Genomic DNA, 11,647 nt, shown 5'->3' on the forward strand with positions numbered 1-11,647 from the left:
ACCGTACATCACCAATACTAACTACATCCACAACACACACAGTACATCACCAATACTAACTACATCCACAATACACACCGTACATCACCAATACTAACTACATCCACAACACACACTGTATATTACCAATGCTACACCCACAACTACACCCACAATACACACCGTACATCACCAATACTAACTACACCCGCAATACATACCGTAAATCACCGATACTAATTACACCCGCAATACACACCGTACATCACCCATACTAACTACATCCACAATACACACTGTACACCAATACTAACTACATCCGCAATACACACCGTACATCACCCATACTAGCTTCACCCGCAATACACACCGTACATCACCAATACTAGCTTCACCCGCAACACACACCGTACATCACCAATACTACACCCACAAACAACACACCGTACATCACCAATACTAACTACATCCACAATACACACTGTACATCACCAATACTAACTACATCCACAATACACACCGTACATCACCAATACTAACTACACCCGCAATACACACGGTACATCACCCATACTAACTACATCAGCAATACACACCGTACATCACCAATACTAGCTTCACCCGCAACACACACCATACATCACCAATACTACACCCACAAACCACACCGTACATCACCAACACTACACCCACAATACACACCGTACATCACCAATACTAACTACATCCACAACACACACCGTACATCACCAATACTAACTACATCCACAATACACACCGTACTTCACCAATACTAACTACATCCACAACACACACCGTACATTACCAATGCTACACCCACAACTACACCCACAATACACACCATACATCACCAATACTAACTACACCCGCAATACACACCGTACATCACCAATACTAACTACACCCGCAATACACACCGTACACCAATACTAACTACACCCGCAACACACACCATACATCACCCATACTAACTACATCCGAAATACACACCATACATCACCCATACTAACTACACCCGCAATACACACCGTACATCACCAATACTAACTACACCCACAATACACACCGTACATCACCCATACTAACTACATCCGCAATACACACCGTACATCACCAATACTAACTACACCCACAATACACACCATACATCAACCATACTAACTACACCCGCAATACACACCGTACATCACCAATACTAACTACACCCACAATACACACCGTACATCACCCATACTAACTACATCCGCAATACACACCGTACATCACCCATACTAACTACACCCGCAATACACACCGTACATCACCAATACTAACTACACCCGCAATACACACCGTTCATCATCAATACTAACTACACCCGTAATACACACGGTACATCACCCATACTAACTACACCCGCAATACACACCGTACATCACCAATACTAACTACACCCACAATACACACGGTACATCACCAATACTAACTACACCCACAATACACACCGTACATCACCAATACTAACTACACCCACAATACACACGGTACATCACCCATACTAACTACACCCGCAATACACACCGTACATCACCAATACTAGCTTCACCGGCAACACACACCGTACATCACCAATACTACACCCACAAACCACACCGTACATCACCAATACTACATCCACAATACACACCGTACATCACCAATACTAACTACATCCACAACACACACCGTACATCACCAATACTAACTACATCCACAATACACACCGTACATCACCAATACTAACTACATCCACAATACACACCGTACATCACCAATACTAACTACATCCACAACACACACCGTACATTACCAATGCTACACCCACAACTACACCCACAATACACACCATACATCACCAATACTAACTACACCCGCAATACACACCGTACATCACCAATACTAACTACACCCGCAATACACACCGTACACCAATACTAACTACACCCGCAACACACACCATACATCACCCATACTAACTACATCCGAAATACACACCATACATCACCCATACTAACTACACCCGCAATACACACCGTACATCACCAATACTAACTACACCCACAATACACACCGTACATCACCCATACTAACTACATCCGCAATACACACCGTACATCACCAATACTAACTACACCCACAATACACACCATACATCACCCATACTAACTACACCCGCAATACACACCGTACATCAACAATACTAACTACACCCACAATACACACCGTACATCACCCATACTAACTACATCCGCAATACACACCGTACATCACCCATACTAACTACACCCGCAATACACACCGTACATCACCAATACTAACTATACCCGCAATACACACCGTTCATCATCAATACTAACTACACCCGTAATACACACGGTACATCACCCATACTAACTACACCCGCAATACACACCGTACATCACCAATACTAACTACACCCACAATACACGCGGTACATCACCAATACTAACTACACCCACAATACACACCGTACATCACCAATACTAACTACACCCACAATACACACGGTACATCACCCATACTAACTACACCCGCAATACACACCGTACATCACCAATACTAGCTTCACCGGCAACACACACCGTACATCACCAATACTACACCCACAAACCACACCGTACATCACCAATACTACATCCACAATACACACCGTACATCACCAATACTAACTACATCCACAACACACACCGTACATCACCAATACTAACTACATCCACAATACACACCGTACATCACCATTACTAACTACATCCACAACACACACTGTACATTACCAATGCTACACCCACAACTACACCCACAATACACACCGTACATCACCAATACTAACTACACCCGCAATACATACCGTAAATCACCGATACTAATTACACCCGCAATACACACCGTACATCACCCATACTAACTACATCCACAATACACACTGTACACCAATACTAACTACATCCGCAATACACACCGTACATCACCCATACTAGCTTCACCCGCAATACACACCGTACATCACCAATACTAGCTTCACCCGCAACACACACTGTCCATCACCAATACTAACTACATCCACAATGCACACCGTACATCACCAATACTAACTACACCCGCAATACACACCGTACACCAATACTAACTACACCCGCAATACACACCGTACATCACCCATACTAACTACATCCGCAATACACACTGTACACCAATACTAACTACACCCGCAATACACGCCGTACATCACCAATACTAACTTCACCCGCAATACACACCGTACATCACCAATACTACACCCACAATACACACCGTACATCACCAATACTAACTACATCCACAATACACACCGTACATCACCAATACTAACTACATCCACAATACACACCGTACATCACCAATACTAACTACATCCACAATACACACAGTACATCACCAATACTAACTACACGCACAATATACACCGTACATCACCAATACTAACTACACCCACAATACACACCGTACATCACCAATACTAACTACACCCACAATACACACCGTACATTACCAATGCTACACCCACAATACACACCGTACATCACTAATACTAACTACACCCACAATACACACCGTACATCACCAATACTAACTACACCCACAATACACACCGTACATCACCAATACTAACTACACCCACAATACACACCGTACATCACCAATACTAACTACACCCACAATACACACCGTACATTATCAATGCTACACCCACAATACACACCGTACATCACCAATACTAACTACACCCACAATACATACCGTACATCACCAATACTAACTACATCCACAACACACACTGTACATTACCAATGCTACACCCACAACTACACCCACAATACACACCGTACATCACCAATACTAACTACACCCGCAATACACACCGTACATCACCAATACTAACTACACCCGCAATACACACCGTACACCAATACTAACTACACCCGCAACACACACCATACATCACCCATACTAACTACATCCGAAATACACACCATACATCACCCATACTAACTACACCCGCAATACACACCGTACATCACCAATACTAACTACACCCACAATACACACCGTACATCACCCATACTAACTACATCCGCAATACACACCGTACATCACCCATACTAACTACACCCGCAATACACACCGTACATCACCAATACTAACTACACCCGCAATACACACCGTTCATCATCAATACTAACTACACCCTTAATACACACGGTACATCACCCATACTAACTACACCCGCAATACACACCGTACATCACCAATACTAACTACACCCACAATACACACCGTACATCACCTATACTAACTACACCCACAATACACACGGTACATCACCCATACTAACTACACCCGCAATACACACCGTACATCACCAATACTAGCTTCACCCGCAACACACACCGTACATCACCAATACTACACCCACAAACCACACTGTACATCACCAATACTACATCCACAATACACACCGTACATTACCAATACTAACTACATCCACAACACACACCGTACATCACCAATACTAACTACATCCACAATACACACCGTACATCACCAATACTAACTACATCCACAACACACACTGTACATTACCAATGCTACACCCACAACTACACCCACAATACACACCGTACATCACCAATACTAACTACACCCGCAATACATACCGTAAATCACCGATACTAATTACACCCGCAATACACACCGTACATCACCAATACTAACTACACCCGCAATACATACCGTAAATCACCGATACTAATTACACCCGCAATACACACCGTACATCACCCATACTAACTACATCCACAATACACACTGTACACCAATACTAACTACATCCGCAATACACACCGTACATCACCCATACTAGCTTCACCCGCAATACACACCGTACATCACCAATACTAGCTTCACCCGCAACACACACTGTCCATCACCAATACTAACTACATCCACAATACACACCGTACATCACATCACCAATACTAACTACACCCGCAATACACACGGTACATCACCCATACTAACTACATCAGCAATACACACCGTACATCACCAATACTAGCTTCACCCGCAACACACACCATACATCACCAATACTACACCCACAAACCACACCGTACATCACCAATACTACACCCACAATACACACCGTACATCACCAATACTAACTACATCCACAACACACACCGTACATCACCAATACTAACTACATCCACAATACACACCGTACTTCACCAATACTAACTACATCCACAACACACACCGTACATTACCAATGCTACACCCACAACTACACCCACAATACACACCGTACATCACCAATACTAACTACACCCGCAATACACACCGTACATCACCAATACTAACTACACCCGCAATACACACCGTACACCAATACTGACTACACCCGCAACACACACCATACATCACCCATACTAACTACACCCGCAATACACACCGTACATCACCAATACTAACTACACCCACAATACACACCATACATCACCCATACTAACTACACCCGCAATACACACCGTACATCACCAATACTAACTACACCCACAATACACACCGTACATCACCCATACTAACTACATCCGCAATACACACCGTACATCACCCATACTAACTACACCCGCAATACACACCGTTCATCATCAATACTAACTACACCCGTAATACACACGGTACATCACCCATACTAACTACACCCGCAATACACACCGTACATCACCAATACTAACTACACCCACAATACACACGGTACATCACCAATACTAACTACACCCACAATACACACCGTACATCACCAATACTAACTACACCCACAATACACACGGTACATCACCAATACTAACTACACCCGCAATACACACCGTACATCACCAATACTAGCTTCACCCGCAACACACACCGTACATCACCAATACTACACCCACAAACCACACCGTACATCACCAATACTACATCCACAATACACACCGTACATCACCAATACTAACTACATCCACAACACACACCGTACATCACCAATACTAACTACATCCACAATACACACCGTACATCACCAATACTAACTACATCCACAACACACACTGTACATTACCAATGCTACACCCACAACTACACCCACAATACACACCGTACTTCACCAATACTAACTACACCCGCAATACATACCGTAAATCACCGATACTAATTACACCCGCAATACACACCGTACATCACCCATACTAACTACATCCACAATACACACTGTACACCAATACTAACTACATCCGCAATACACACCGTACATCACCAATACTAGCTTCACCCGCAACACACACCGTACATCACCAATACTACACCCACAAACAACACACCGTACATCACCAATACTAACTACATCCACAATACACACCGTACATCACCAATACTAACTACACCCGCAATACACACCGTACACCAATACTAACTACACCCGCAATACACATCATACATCACCCATACTAACTACATCTGCAATACACACTGTACACCAATACTAACTACACCCGCAATACATGCCGTACATCACCAATACTAACTTCACCCGCAATACACACCGTACATCACCAATACTACACCCACAATACACACCGTACATCACCAATACTAACTACATCCACAATACACACCGTACATCACCAATACTAACTACATCCACAATACACACCGTACATCACCAATACTAACTACATCCACAATACACACCGTACATCACCAATACTAACTACACGCACAATACACACCGTACATCACCAACACTAACTACACCCACAATACACACCGTACATCACCAATACTAACTACACCCACAATACACACCGTACATTACCAATGCTACACCCACAATACACACCGTACATCACTAATACTAACTACACCCACAATACACACCGTACATCACCAATACTAACTACACCCACAATACACACCGTACATCACCAATACTAACTACACCCACAATACACACCGTACATCACCAATACTAACTACATCCACAATACACACCGTACATCACCAATACTAACTACACCCACAATACACACCGTACATTATCAATGCTACACCCACAATACACACCGTACATCACCAATACTAACTACACCCACAATACATACCGTACATCACCAATACTAACTACATCCACAATACACACCGTACATCACCAATACTAACTACATCCACAATACATACCGTACATCACCAATACTAACTACATCCACAATACACACCGTACATCACCAATACTAACTACACCCACAATACACACCGTACATTACCAATGCTACACCCACAATACACACCGTACATCACCAATACTAACTACACCCACAATACATACCGTACATCACCAATACTAACTACATCCACAATACACACCGTACATCACCAATACTAACTACACCCACAATACACACCGTACATCACCAATACTAACTACACCCACAATACACACCGTACATCACCAATACTAACTACACCCACAATAGACACCGTACATCACTAATACTAACTACACCCACAATACACACCGTACATCACCAATACTAACTACACCCACAATACACACCGTACATCACCAATACTAACTACACCCACAATACACACCTCGTACATCACCAATACTAACTACATCCACAATACACACCGTAAATCACCAATACTAACTACACCCACAATACACACCGTACATTATCAATGCTACACCCACAATACACACCGTACATCACCAATACTAACTACACCCACAATACATACCGTACATCACCAATACTAACTACATCCACAATACACACCGTACATCACCAATACTAACTACACCCACAATACACACCGTACATCACCAATACTAACTACATCCACAATACACACCGTACATCACCAATACTAACTACACCCACAATACACACCGTACATCACCAATACTAACTACACCCACAATACACACCGTACATCACCAATACTAACTACATCCACAATACACACCGTACATCACCAATACTAACTACATCCACAATACACACCGTACATCACCAATACTAACTACACCCACAATACACACCGTACATCACCAATACTAACTACATCCACAATACATACCGTACATCACCAATACTAACTACATCCACAATACACACCGTACATCACCAATACTAACTAAACCCACAATACACACCGTACATCACCAATACTAACTACACCCACAATACACACCGTACATCACCAATACTAACTACACCCACAATACACACCTCGTACATCACCAATACTAACTACATCCACAATACACACCGTAAATCACCAATACTAACTACACCCACAATACACACCGTACATTATCAATGCTACACCCACAATACACACCGTACATCACCAATACTAACTACACCCACAATACATACCGTACATCACCAATACTAACTACATCCACAATACACACCGTACATCACCAATACTAACTACACCCACAATACACACCTCGTACATCACCAATACTAACTACATCCACAATACACACCGTAAATCACCAATACTAACTACACCCACAATACACACCGTACATTATCAATGCTACACCCACAATACACACCGTACATCACCAATACTAACTACATCCACAATACATACCGTACATCACCAATACTAACTACATCCACAATACACACCGTACATCACCAATACTAACTACACCCACAATACACACCGTACATTACCAATGCTACACCCACAATACACACCGTACATCACCAATACTAACTACACCCACAATACATACCGTATATCACCAATACTAACTATATCCACAATACACACCGTACATCACCAATACTAACTACACCCACAATACACACCGTACATTACCAATGCTACACCCACAATACACACCGTACATCACCAATACTAACTACAATGAAAAAATACAAAAGCAGCACAGATGAAAAAAGAGAAAAGAGGGTGCACGCTCCCAGGTATATACCAAACCTTTGAAATATCCATAAAAAAAGGAAAACAGCACGCCTTAGAAGATATGTGTCACGCCGTGCTCACCTGGGGGCGGGACCTCGGTCCCGACGTCATCTCTTCCGGAGCTGCGGTCACTCCGGGGGTCCCGTAGGGTGCGCACGCGCAGCTCTCATCCCCGGGCCTCCTCCTACATGTCACGTTTGCGCTTGCGCGCTCCTGTCAGTGCTGTATAGGGCTCGGTCCTCTCTATGGTAATGGAGGACCTGACCCGGAACCTGTAGTGGTCATGTGCTTTCTGGCTAGTTGCTGACCCGGAACCAGTAGTAGTCATGTGCTATATCAGACGACCTCCCCCTAGGGGAGGTGCCTGATTATTGTTGTGCTTCCTGGCTTGGTCTGCCGTGTCCCTGCCTGGTTGTGCGCTGTACTCAGGTCCTCTGCCTTGCACTCTGTTGTGCCTCTTGGCACACGCTCTGAATCTGCACTCTGCTTTGTACTTGGTTGTGCCTCCTGGCACACGCTCTGACCCTGTGTTCTGTCTCGTACTCGGTTGTGCCTCCTGGCACATGCTCTGACACTGTACTCTGTCTCATACTCGGTTGTGCCTCCTGGCACACGCTCTTACCCCGTACTCTGTCTTATACTCAGTCGTGCCTCCTGGCACACACTCTGATTCCGTGCTCTGCCTTATACTCAGTTGTGCCTCCGGGCACACACTCTGATCCTGTACTCAGTCTCTTACTCTGTTACACCTCCTGGCACACCTGCTGCCTGACTCAGTGCTCTGACGTGCTCCTTGCACGCTTCCTGCTTCACTCACACCCGGACGAACGAAGTCTCTGTATACCACGTGTTCCCGTGTCCACACTTTACACGTTCCTGCAGACACTCTCACCCACTCGTGTCTCCTGTGAGCCGGCCGCCTGGTGCCAGCAGTCGTGGTGCCTCACCCCCTGGGGCTTGCCCCTGACACTCCCTGTATAGGGGGTGGTCTTCACTAGGTCAGCTCGCCCTGGGAGGGTTGGTGTCACGACCCAGAGGGTCCACTCCAGGAGTCGTCACAGTATAATCAGGCCATGGACCCCGCTGGTGCCACCACCTCCATCCAAAAGGAACTGGTGTTCCTACGGGAGAGTCAGACCAGGATTATGGTCTTTTTGAAATCCATGGAGTCTCGTTTGTTGGCCATACAATCCGTTTCTGCCCAGTCCTCGGCCCCGCACCCGATGCCGCGCCTCGGCAAGCCACCCCGATATAGCGGGGACCCTAAGTTTTGTCGAGGATTTCTGAACCAATGCCGGTTACATTTTGAGCTTTTGCCGCAGCACTATCCCACTGAGCGCGCCCAAATTGCCTTTATTGTTTCACACTTAGAGGGGGAGGCATTAGCATGGGTGAACCCCCTCTGGGAGCGCAATGACCCACTCGTCTCTCGGCTTTCCACCTTTTTGGACACCTTCCGCAAGGTGTTCGACGAGCCGGGTCGGCTGGCCTCTATCACCGAGTCCCTCTTTAACCTCCATCAGGGTACGCTACCGGTAGGACAGTATGCCATCCATTTTCGTACCTTGGCCTCCGAACTCGGTTGGAACAACGAGGCTCTCGTAGGGATCTTTTGGCGTGGCCTGTCCAGTCGGATCAAAGACATACTGGCAGGTCGGGATACTCCCACCTCTTTAGAGGATCTGATCTCACTGGCGACACGCATCGACCTGCGGTTTCAGGAACGTGCCCGTGAATTAGCCAGAGAGAGGAGCTCCTCTCACCTCCTCCGTTCCTGCTCCAAGAAGCCGGGAAACTTCTCCGCCTAGGGTTGATAGGAGAGGCCTCCCTAGGTGTACGTGATTCCTCTCCTCCCCTGCTCGTGTCCGTATTATTGAATCTCGGTGCCAAGCGTTATTCTGAGGAGGCTTTCCTGGATTCTGGCGCGGAGGGGAATTTTATCACACTCGAGGCGGTTAAAAAATACCGGATTCCTGTCAGATCCCTGGAGACTCCTCGGTCGATTGTTTCGGTCAATGGTACGTCCGTGCTGGAGTCCGTTACCCAGGCCACCGAAGAGATCGAGCTGCAGATCGGAGCCCTGCACCTGGAGATCTCCTTCCTCGTCTTGTCCACCATGTCTCACGCACTTCTTCTAGGCCTCCCTTGGCTACGGACTCATGAGCCAACCCTGGACTGGCGGTCGGGCGAGATATTCCGGTGGGGACCGTTCTGTCAGGAGAAGTGCCTGTTGCCCGTCCGTCTGATGAACTCTGCCGGTCCATCCCCGGCACCTACAGGTCTGCCGTCGGCTTACTGGTCCTTTGCAGATGTTTTCGACAAGGAGGCCGAGACTCTGCCCCCCCATCGGCCATATGACTGTCCGATTGACCTCATTCCTGGTTCTACGCCACCCAGGGGTAGGATATACCCGCTATCCCCTGCTGAGACCCAAGCTATGTCTGACTATATCCAGGAGAACCTTGCTAGAGGTTTCATCCGTAAGTCCTCCTCGCCCGCGGGAGCGGGATTTTTCTTTGTAAAAAAGAAGGACGGCTCCCTCCGTCCTTGCATAGACTACCGAGGCCTGAACAATATCACG

Source organism: Dendrobates tinctorius, unplaced genomic scaffold (genome assembly GCF_039654945.1).
Source record: "Dendrobates tinctorius isolate UK_male_01 unplaced genomic scaffold, ASM3965494v1 ptg000257l, whole genome shotgun sequence".
Lineage (NCBI taxonomy): Eukaryota > Metazoa > Chordata > Amphibia > Anura > Dendrobatidae > Dendrobates > Dendrobates tinctorius.